Genomic DNA, 11,229 nt, shown 5'->3' with positions numbered 1-11,229 from the left:
CGGCCTCGGGCGAGCCCGACGGGGACGCGCCCGCCCCGAGGGGATGGGGCCGGGAGGGGGGGCGGCACCCGCGGGGGGGGGGGGGGGGGAAGGGGGTGGTACGGGGGTGCGGTACCCCAAAAGGGGGAGATGTGGTACCCCAGGGGGTGCGGTAGGGGGAGGGAGGATGCGTTGCCCCAGAGGGATGCGATACCCGAATGGGGGAGATGCGTTATTCACAGGGATGCAATATGGGGGGGGGGGGGGGGGGGGGAGATGCGTTATCCCAAGGGGGATGAAATACCGAAATGGGGGGGGGGGGGGATGCGTTACCCCAAGGGGGTGCAGTACCCAAAGGGGAGAGATGTGTTATCCATGGGGATGCGATAGTGGTGGGGGAGATGCTTTACTCCAGAGGGATGCGATGCCCAAAGGGGGGAGATGGGGTACCCCAGGGGGATGCGATACCCAAAGGGGTGTGTGTGTGTGTGTGTGCGTGCGTGCATTATCCGTGGGGATGCAACACCCAAAGCTGGAAGACGTATTATGCACAGGGATGCAATAGTGGGTGGGAAGGTGCGTTACCCCAGGGGGATGCAATACCCAAAAGGGGGAGATGCCTTACCCATGGGGTTGCAATACCCAAAGGAGGGGGGGGGGAATTCTTTACCCCAGGGGGCTGCAATACCCAAAGAGGGGGATGCAACACCCAAAGGGGGATGCAATACCCAAGGGGGGGGATGAAACACCCAAAGGGGTCATACAGTACCCAAAGACAGGATGTGATACGTGAAGGAGGGAGATGCGTTACCCCAGGGGGATGCAATGCCCAAAATAAGGGACTGCAAGACCCGAAGGGGGGATACGATACCGGGGGAAGATGTGTTAACCCAGGGGGACGCAATATCTGGGGGCAGGATGCAATGCTCAAAGGAGGGCTGCAATACCGGGGGAGACACATCAGCTTAAGGGGGGATGGAGCCAGGAGGATGCAGTACGCAGGGTGGGAAGCGGTACCAGGGCGATGCAGTAACCGGAGGGGATGCAGCTTCTGGTAGGGGATGATGAAGCGTTCAGCATGGGGATGCGTTGAGGTACCCGGGGGAAATGCTGTGCCCTGGGGAAATACAACTCCCCCCCCCCCAGCGCCTGGGAAATCCAGTTGGGTGCGATACCAGAACTCTCTTAAACCAAATTCTCAGCCAAAACTCTCTTTGGGTGGGTGGGGGACCCCAGGGATGTCGATGTCAGAGGCCTGAAATGCTGGAGCTGGAGCTTGCTGGTCCGAAACTGGAAACCAGGCGATGAGCCAAGGCCCTGGAAGATGTGCAGAGCTCCTGCGTTTGGACTCCAACCCGCAGCACGTCTGGGACTGCCCTGCTCCCACAGGCCTGCCCAAACCTGCCCCAGGCAGCCCCCCGGCTCCTTGCTGGGGGCCTCCTGGCTTCGTGTGTCTTCGTTTCGCCTTCCATTGGCCACAAGTTGTTTTGTCTTGGTGGCGAATAGGGGAGAAGGCAACAACAACACAACAACAGAAAAACAACGAAAGGGGAGGGCTATTTGAAGGATCACTTTTCACGGCCGATTAGAAAGCCTTCAAGAGAAGTAGGTAAACTCTCCCTCTGCCCACCAAGGAGAAGGCATCAACCCCCATTAACCTCCCTCAGAGCAAAGGAGAGTTGTGGTTGGTGGCCCAAGCGGTCATCAAATCATTAAACCCTTCTGAGTGTATTTTAGAAAGCACACTTCTTAATCTGTGTACTCTGGACAGTCAAGATTTCACCTGACGAGTGTTATGAAGCAATCAGCAGGTTAGAGTTCACAATGAGCTAAAGCAATAAATAGCTGAGGGCAATAACACCAGGATTTGGTAAAGAAAATCCTCAGCCTGCAAAGACTTCTGCAAACATTCATTCAAAAGCCACAGAGGACATGAAAGCATCATACCAGATTTTGGGGGAGGGCTTTTGTAATCCTTATAAAAACAAGCCCTGTAGCTCATAAACTTTGCTTAGGTAAGCTAAGCGAAGTGCAAGTGCTTATATTCGCCAAACTGGAGAAATACAGTGCCTGAGAACAGCACATTTTTAATAGGAGGCTCTTCTGCAAAAAACAGAGCCGTCAAATGACCGTGGCTGATGATTTCTAGCATCGTCCCCTTGAGTCCTGCCTGTTCCCTGTCCCAGGGAGTTCTTTGTGCCCTGTCCTCAGCACATGGCACCAAAGGATCCTTCTCACCTTGCCCTTGCCCTGTGCACCAAGACAAGGAAGTGATCCTAAAGCATCCCTTGCCATGGGACAGGGAGATGACCAGGGGCTGAGCTCATCTTTTCTATTTTCAAAGGGCTTTGCCAACCCATGTCCAAGCTAATGATGTAAGAGTTGCCCTTTCAATTGCTTCTAGCATCTGAGGAGCAAGTTTGGGGCTGAGCTATCATCCACTGTCTCGCCATGCATCGCTCTGGGGAAGGTTGGGTAGAAATAGCTGATGAGTTCTTCAAGTTCTGGGAGTCCCAAACAATAAACCCTACAAGGCTCCTAAAGACACCAGTGACACGCAGAGAACCGTGCAATGTGGCACAAATGGCGGTGTCACAGTGCACACACACAAGTACAGACTAGTTTTGGTGGTGCCTGCCCCTTCTGTGCTTCGTTTCCAAGTTCCTACGCAAATTTAAGAGAGTTTTGAGTAGGCAATTTTTCAATAATTTGCCTTGTCAGGTCACTTTATTACCTTTTGCTGCTGGAGTTTTGTTTCTTCCTCCTTGGCTACGTAAGGGTTGTATTACTGACTATTTTACTGAAGATTTTTGGGGTAAGAAAAGCTGGATTCAGACCAGGAGTAGAGACCAGTCCAGTGTCTTCAAAGAGAGAAAATTTGCTTGTTCCAAGAGGCAGCACCGGCAGTGACGACCCCTCTCCTGCCGGGGTTAAAACGTTCCTTTGTGTTCACTTTCCAGCTAAAAGCAACGGAAACGGTTACTTAAACAGCAAAATAGCGCAGGGCCCAACAATAAATCTGCTTTTGCTTTTCTTTGGGGATTCAGCCAGGAAGAATTCATTTCTTATCAATTCTAGCATAACCTGTGCCGAGCACGTATAACCCCTGGGGATGTGAGATTATTATAAAATGCTCTTATCTCCCAGGAATGTATTGGGGTTTGGTTCACCTGTTCTATTTGCATATGGTAAGTACCAAAGGTTGCTAGGAACTATTTTTAAAGATCAGATTTGCGAGGTGGAGTGATTTCCCATCAGGTTAGCATCCCTGCTCTAGTTTTGTATCTAGAAGAGGCACCTGGAAAAAATCAAAATAGAGCCCTGGAAAAAAGCAACATCAAAAAAAGTTTAACTGTTTCCTTACCCAGGAAGCAGTCACAGTGCTAATGCTTTGCCCTATGGCAGCTCCAAAACCGCTGAGGCTCTCTGTGAAAGAAGCAGCTGGCTTTCTGGTACAGAAATAACAATTAGGCCTCCTGTAATTAGGTCTGCAAATGAGGAATGCCGGCGCCAGGCTTGGAGAGGCAAAAGTAAGTGTGACCCACACCTGGCACTGCTTCCCACCCAGGGGTGCATAGATGCAAAAAAATTTATCCTACGGGTGTTGCAGGTGAGTTTTAAAAGCTAAATGTGTTGATTAATAAGGAGAAGGAAGAGGAGGACAAAGAAGAATAAAGAGACAAAGGAGAAGAATGAGAGAAAGAAGGAGGAGGTGCAGAAGAAGGAGGAGGAGGACGACGAGAAGAGAAGAAGGGGAAAGGAGAAGGAAGAGAAAGAGGAGAAGGAAGACAAGGAGAAAGGAGAAGGAGAAGAAGCAGGAGAAGCAGAAGTAGAAAGGAGAAGGAGAGGAGAAGGGGAAGGAGAAGGAGGAGGAGGAGAAGTAGAAGGAGGAGAAGGAGGAGAAGGAGGAGAAAGAAAGGAGGAGGAATAGCAGGAGAAGCAGGGGAAAGGAAGGAGAAGAAAGAAGAAACAAGAAAAGCAGGAGAAAAGAGAATCAGGAGGAGAAGAAGGGAGAAGCAGAAGAAGGAGAAGAAGCAGGAAAAGTAGAAGGAGGAAAAGGAGGAGGAGAAAGAATAAAAAGAAGTAAGAAGACAACGCAGTGCTCAGCATTCTAGTTGGGACCGTTTTTTGCTAAGAGCCCAAACGCACTGCCTGGAGCCCACATTTGTTTGCCGTAGGCTTTACGCACTGACGCACATCAGCAACTTTTTATTTCTGGCTGCAAGGCGGCGGAGTTCCCGGAAATGGGTTGGTTTCTCTGCCCACAGGAATACCCTGGCTCGGCTCAGCAGGCGTGAGCCTCTGTGGCTCTTAAATCCGCGGTACCTGGCTGGAGGGGCTCCTGCACTTCCAAAGGCTGCTCCTGGGCTCGACAAGAGGATTTGCTCCGTGCCGGTGTTTCATCAGGCAGGACTTTACCACCAAGAAATCACACGGGAGACGAGCAAGAGGTGGAGTGGCTGCTTGGCTCAGCGGGGATCTCCGACGGGGTTTTTTGGAAATTCAGCTCCGTTCCCATGTAGGGCGATGGGGTGGGGGCAGGCACCAATGAAACCACAGAGGGGGTTTCTGCCGCAGGGTTGCTCTGGGTCTTGTCCTCTGGGATCCGTGGCTTTGGGGAATTTCGGCTCTCAGAGCGTAAGGTCATCGGTGAGAAATGCCGCAGCCTTTTCTCCGAGAAAGGTGGCAGATTTGGGCTGCGAACCTTCAATTTATGCGATCGTAGTACATCCTGGGGGAGACGAGTGATGAAACACGAGGCTGTAACATTGCCAGCCAGAGGCTTGGACACAGTGCCTTTGTCCATAAATCATATCCCCAGGAGACTTCTCTGAAAGCAAAAATAACATTGCTCGCTTTATTTTTATTTTTTTTTAGTAAGGAGGATGGAAGATTTCTAATGGCTCTTTCCAGAAGCCTATAAATGCCTGTCATAGGAGGCATTTTCCCATTTTACTTTCCTTGGGGTGAAAAACATTGTACGTGACGTCATTCAATGGTAGAAAGTGTAACAAGGTACAGGCAAGGTGTGTTACATCATGCCAAAAATCCCTGTGAGCACAGTAGCTTTTAAAACTGCCCTGAATTGTGTGAAATTAAGCTCGCCTGCATTTGCCCTTGAAAGCTGTAAATTATGGTAACTGGGAGATCTTCACTCCAAAACACTCGTGCGGAGAAAAATGGTGCTGCAAAGGCTTGGAAACAGAACGAAACAAAACAAAACACATTTTCCTCCTTTTAACAAGTTCAGGGAAACTCTCCTTGCCCTCTATACGGTGCCAAAGGAAACAGCTTGTTATAGAGGACTAAAAGCTCGGGGAAAACAGGCTTAGGAGAGGGTTGGTTTTCATTTCACGGTCTTCTCATCCGTCTGTAGATGGCTGAGGGTATTAAGATTCGACTTGGCTTTATGATGAGATTGAGGGGGTTGCACAGTGCAGCCTCCCAGCTTGTCCTTGCCACGAGGATGTTTTTATTTTTCCTCTCTTTGGCCTGAGAAAATCAGTACTCACAAGCGACGTCCTGCACCAGGCATCTGGGTATGTTGCTGGCCCGCCGCACTGCTTTTCTCGAAGAATTCTTGGAGCTGGCAGAGAAGCTGAGAAAGCAAACACTCCAAGCTGGCTATTTATAGACAGTTACTCCAAGCCCTGGTTTTGGAGATGCATCATTACCCAAGGATAGAGTGGCCTAATAAGTTAGCAGAGTCGTAAGGTCATTATTTGTGTTGGTTCGGAGCAGACCATTACGCTATTTTTAGCCTTTCTCCATCCTACTGCTGAGGAGAGGATTAAGCAGATGTTGCTGCTCCTGAAAGCAACGTAACCATGATCTCGGACGTGTGTTCAGCACGTAACAGCTTCAGTGCTGTGTGTGTATGCCAGCAAGGCTACAAAATGCCGGGGAAGCAATACTGGTGGGTGCTAAGCCTGAGCAGCCAGGCAGAGTCAGGGGCTTCTGCATAGACCAGGGAGGCAAATGTGAGATAAAAAGGTGCCACCAGAGGCAAAAGAAAAAGGGACAATAAAGCTGGAAGGGTTAAAGAGAGGAATTTCTTCTAAAAAAGGCAAATTCTGGTTAGAAATGTTTCATCGCTGAGATGTGAGATTATGCAGAGAGCTCGGTAAAAAAGGATTTAATAAGGAGACAGACAGACTGCGATGACAGGGACATGGGGCTGGGGCAGACAAGCATACAGACCAGCTCCATTTTCCACCAAGCTGGCCCCTTTTATACCTTTTCTTGTCTATTCCTCATTTTTTACTCCCTGCACACGCCTTCACCAGTCTGCACACTTCCACCAGCAGCCCCAGTACAAGGACCCTCGGGTTTGCACCTGTATCAGCAGCAAAGTCCCAGCTCACCTGGGGTTTTTTTAACAGTGCATCAGTTAGTGTGACTGCTGGGGTTTGTTTCTTGTCTTTGGCCTCCACTGGGTCTGTATCTCTGTTTATTTTGTTTATGGCTTTCCCCTTTCCTTCTTATCTCCTTTTGCACTGCAAAGTTGCAAAAAATAGAAAATAAAAATAAAAACAAATCGCTTTCTTGGCATAAGCCAGAGGAAAACATGCAGCTGAGAAGTGTGTCCTTCCTGCAGGAGAAAGTCTCCCGGCAGCTGCCACTGTGATTTTTGGGATGGGGCAAAGGATCTATGAGCAGGGGAGCTCGAGAGAAGAGTGGAAACTGCAGACACAGCGAGGAAAGGGCTTGCACAGCACCTTGAAAGCAACTGTGTACCTTTAACATGTGCACGAGAGCTGAGGAGTGCTGCCACCAGCTTTAGCTGGAGAAGATGAAATACAGACAAGGAATTTGGAATTAGGAATTTGGCTTGGAATAGCAAAATCACGTTAACGAATTACATTCAGAGATGGAGGGATGAACTAGTGCAGGGCATGCCTTTGGACAAGGACTGTCATGAATTTCTGAAAACAGTAGCAGAAAGGTCCCAGACTGGATTTTTTTGTGAATCTGTACTTTCCGGAACAAGATTTCTCATCTGAAGCCACAGGGCACTTAGAAAGCATGGATAAAAAGGAATATGCTAACATTAATTAACACTGAATACAGTTTTTAAATGAGCAAGCATTTCTCCTGGGGTTAATTCCATGCAGATACGATTATAGCTTCAGTAGGCAAGATAGATTAAAAGCTGAACATCGGAGTAATCACTCTAGAAAAGTTATACTGAAAGGCTTTAAAAAGTAGTAACAAGTTATTGGCCAGAGTAAAGAACTCAGTCTTGCAAACTATCCATGCTGCCAACATTTTCAGCTTTCAGTAAGATCGCAAGGCCATGGGGTTGTTTTCGGAAGATGAATGCTCCTGCACATATATAATCCGTTTGTTATTCTTTTTTTTTTTTTTTTAATGAGATAGGAAAAATAAACTAGGATAATACATTTTGGGAGCACTTTGACTTCGTTTGTTATTGTTAAATGCAGTAAAGAGCAGCTGCTTCCTCCAGCTGCTCTGGCCCAGCATGGCTGATGGCTGGACCCCAACGGCTCCAGCAGATGATGCCACGACCCCAACCTACTCCCTGGACCGCACGTGCTCCTTCAGCAGGCATACACATGGGAGAGAGAGTGCAAACAGCAAAGGTATAGTTAAGAAAAGATTTAATGAGAGAAGATATAAGAAGATAGGACAGACTGTGATCATCAGGCACAAGGTTCAGCCAGAAAATTGCACTGACCAACCCCATTTCACACACATTTTGCCTTTTTCATATTCTTTTCTCCCTATCACCCCCATTTTTGATCCTCCTGCTCCCCCTTCCCCCTGTACACCCCCATGGGTTACAGAGCTCTGCAGTTTCTCCACCCTCCCAATCCAGGGCCCCTTGGTCCACATCCTACCAGCCGCGAGGTTCAGCCTCAATGGAAGCGGTGCCGGTAGCTCGTTAGCCCGCCAATTAGTGTGAGTGGGAGTTCTGTTTCTTGTGATTGTCTCCCACCTTAGAAACCCTCCATTGGATAGCTCTGGTGGCATAAACATTCCTACGTTCTCACCTAAATCAGTGTGTCTGACCAGGGGGGCTCCCATCACCGCCTCCCTTTCCTACTACTCCTTCTTGCCTTGGGAAAGGTACGTGACCAGGCGCCCACGAAGGAGCAGATGCTCTTCTTCCACAACCTCTTGTAGTCATCTATAACTTTTCAAGTTCTTTTCCTACATTTCTGAGTTAAAACCACAGCCCTCCAGTTATAAGAGCTGCTCCACACCAGCCTTATGCACAAATTTCTTCTCTTACTCGCAGGTTACTCGCAGGTTCTCACGTCGGGAATACTTTGCTGAAGAAGACCGAGGAGATGCCAAACACTATGTCAAACACTCCCCAAACACCGTGCTGTGCCTGTTAATCACTCAAGAAGTCACTGACTTTGAAGATCTGCTAGGGGAGGAGGACGCATCTCACCCAGCTTTACATACCAACATCTGGATGTCTCCACTCAACTCAGTTGCCTTTGATTCCCTCAGAGTCCACAGGAAAAAAACGGCACTTTCTGGATACATCTTAGCTGGTTTCCATCAGAACTCGTGGTCAGCAGCAGAAAATACCTGCAAAGACTTCAAATGACTTCGAATATCTAAACTAGTAGAGCTTTAACACGAGCAGAAAGAAAGACAAGATGCAGTTTTGTAAAACATGCCAACTACCTCTCTTCTTGTGGAAAACAGGGCGTTTTGTAAGGAGACTAAGAGGAAGGTAATACTTAACTATCTGCAGCCACTGTTTCAGAGAGAATTGCATGGAAGTCTGGAAGGAAGCCCTCTGCTCTGCCTCGCCATCTGATACCGAGATTTAGACCTGCAAAGCTTGGACTGGCATGCAACTGCCCCTTCGAACGTTGCTTTCTTAAGGCATTGGATGTAATTGATAGGGATGACTGAGTCAGGATCTCTGGTTAGGGGACAGAGTCCTCAATTGCTCCTTTGTTAATGAGGAGAACTGCAGAAATGGACAGTAACTGCCTCCAGCCCTCCATCTTGCAGAACGTAGCAATCTTGTCTGTGTCTTTCACAAAATGGAGGAATTTAGGTTTGAAGAGAGACATTTCAGCATTCCATGAATGAACACGAAACAGCAGCATGTCCCACGATGACAGCAGAGAGATGAACATTGTCCTCTAACTACAAGTTGTGGTTTAACACTTGAATTCGTTCCTTGGATTCAGACACCACCAGCAAAAATTTCTTTCCTTTTATAGCTCTTTCCTGAAAAAGAACCATAAGAACAACAACAAAAAAAAACACAACACAGATGGTTGGAGAGTTTGCTGAAGTGGTTTCGGAGACCAAGGAGCCCTGCTTGTTGTGCATGCTTATGCTGCTTCAGAAGAGTTAAACAATTTTTATTGCAACACTTCTGGTCCAAGCAGACACCACTTGAATTTTCTGCTACAAAAGATTGTATACGGTTACATGAAAACAAGCATGGCATTCAGGGCATTTGGACAGATTAATCATACTTAAGGAGCAATTCAAACATTTTGCTGAAAGAATGCATCTTGACCGGGATTTGTCTTTGCTGGACTGCATACAAAAGCAGAATCAGAAATATTAAGTGGTTTTTATCAATCTCTCTGCATTAATTAGGGGACTGAAACACAAGCCTGTTGCCTGTGAGCAGGCAGTACCAGTCGTCCCATTTTCCAGACGATGTGAACTCAAGGGAATGTAAAGAACAGCAATTCTGACTGCTCAGAGATAAGGAAAAACTCTCAGAAGACATCAGAGAAGACTGTGAGAAAGGATATCTGTCTCAGGAATGGTACAAAGGTCTCATGGCACACCAGACCGAAAGGAGAAAGTAGTAAACCCAGAAGCTCAGAAAGGGAAGGAAAAGGAAGCCCACATTACACAATGCACTGTTAGGCAGCAGAAGTCCAGACAGGCAAATATCTAACCACAAAACCAGCTGGTCACTTTATCATATTGCTTGTCGCTAGAATTAAAGATAAACTTTTCATCCAACACTGTAAACTCACTCACCAGTCTCTAATTTTCTAAAAACCGAAATGAGAGCTGCTCTTGGAACAGATTATACAGGATGACCTTTTATAGAGCCCGTACTTCTCCTGGGGCAAGAAAAATTGGCCACAACCACGGAATTGGTACAAACGTGGCACTTTGAGGCTGATCCATCTGAAATTTCCTGGGTTACCAAACCAGATCAACATATGAGTGCTGCCATGACACAACTCCAACTGTCCCAGCTGCCTAGCTGACAGCAACCAGCTCCCGCTGAGGTTTTCAAATAGATTTATGGATGTTCTTTCTCCAGCAGACTGATTTGTTCACTGGATTATGCAATTAATCTTTGTGGTCCGGCTGTGTTAGCGAAGCCAGGGCAGATGCAGTGCATTGTGCTTGGCTGCTCTGACTGCGTCCCAGCTGGCTCCCCCGGCCACGACTTCTATGGCATGTTGTTGGTGTGGTGGGTATGGACTGCTCCTGTACAGCATGATGGGGATTGTCTGCTCACGTACAGCATGGTGGGGATGGTCTTCTTCTGTACAGCACGACGGGTTCAGTCTGCTCCCGCTCTTGGCATAAGTCGTAGTCAGGTTTGGGAGCATGAAATCGCCCCTTGAACAGGATAGCTCATTAAAACAGAGCCCCAGGCAGAGCACATTCTGGGAAGCAACCTGATAAGAAATCTCTGACTACCATTTGATCATTTAATCTCATAAATAGGAAAGGAAAAGCTATCACGACACCATTCCGCTGTTGGTGAAGGCTGACAGTGTCTCACTCTCCTGTGAGGGGAAGAGGATTGCGCAACCTGACTTCGAAATAAATATTCAAAAGACTCGAATCCTGGAAAATTACTGACCAAGAGACAATGGCCTCGTAATCCTATGAATAGCAACCCCAAACAAGAACTCTTGGAGCTCTCCAGGAACTGAACCCACAATTTCCCCCTGAGCTGGGACACCTCTTGGGGTGCCCCGAGGGTCCCCACATCTCAGGGCTGAATCCTCAAGGAACAAGCTCATCTGCAGACATACACCAGCGAGGGAGTAGGATGAGCTAAGAGGGAGTTTTTGAAGCCACAGAATTTAGAACAACCCCCCAGGACCCTGCAGTAAGTCTCAGGTGAACCTTGTCACTCTCGAACCACTAACTAAGTCACTGCTTCTATTGTAGCAAATCCCTTTGGACCACTGTGTTAATTGTCTGAGACCTACCTACTGATGAGTGCTGTTAAAATCATGTAATCTAACCTGGTTATTTGCTATA

The 11,229-nt window shown here is 47.9% G+C and overlaps 1 long non-coding RNA gene across 1 annotated transcript; it reads right to left on the bottom strand.

Moving 5' to 3' along the window:
• Positions 1 to 2,679: 2,679 nt before the first annotated feature.
• LOC121064355 lies at positions 2,680 to 11,229 on the bottom strand. Its single transcript, XR_005816472.1, has 3 exons — positions 8,416 to 11,229; positions 4,306 to 7,539; positions 2,680 to 2,939 (listed from the first exon to the last, which is right to left on the bottom strand). It is a non-coding gene; the product is annotated as an uncharacterized LOC121064355 (long non-coding RNA).

The sequence above is a fragment of the Cygnus olor genome, chromosome 1 (genome assembly GCF_009769625.2).
Source record: "Cygnus olor isolate bCygOlo1 chromosome 1, bCygOlo1.pri.v2, whole genome shotgun sequence".
In the NCBI taxonomy this organism is placed as follows: domain Eukaryota; kingdom Metazoa; phylum Chordata; class Aves; order Anseriformes; family Anatidae; genus Cygnus; species Cygnus olor.
The sequence above is the reverse complement of the archived record's forward strand: the minus strand, read 5'-3'. Positions and strand labels throughout refer to the sequence as shown.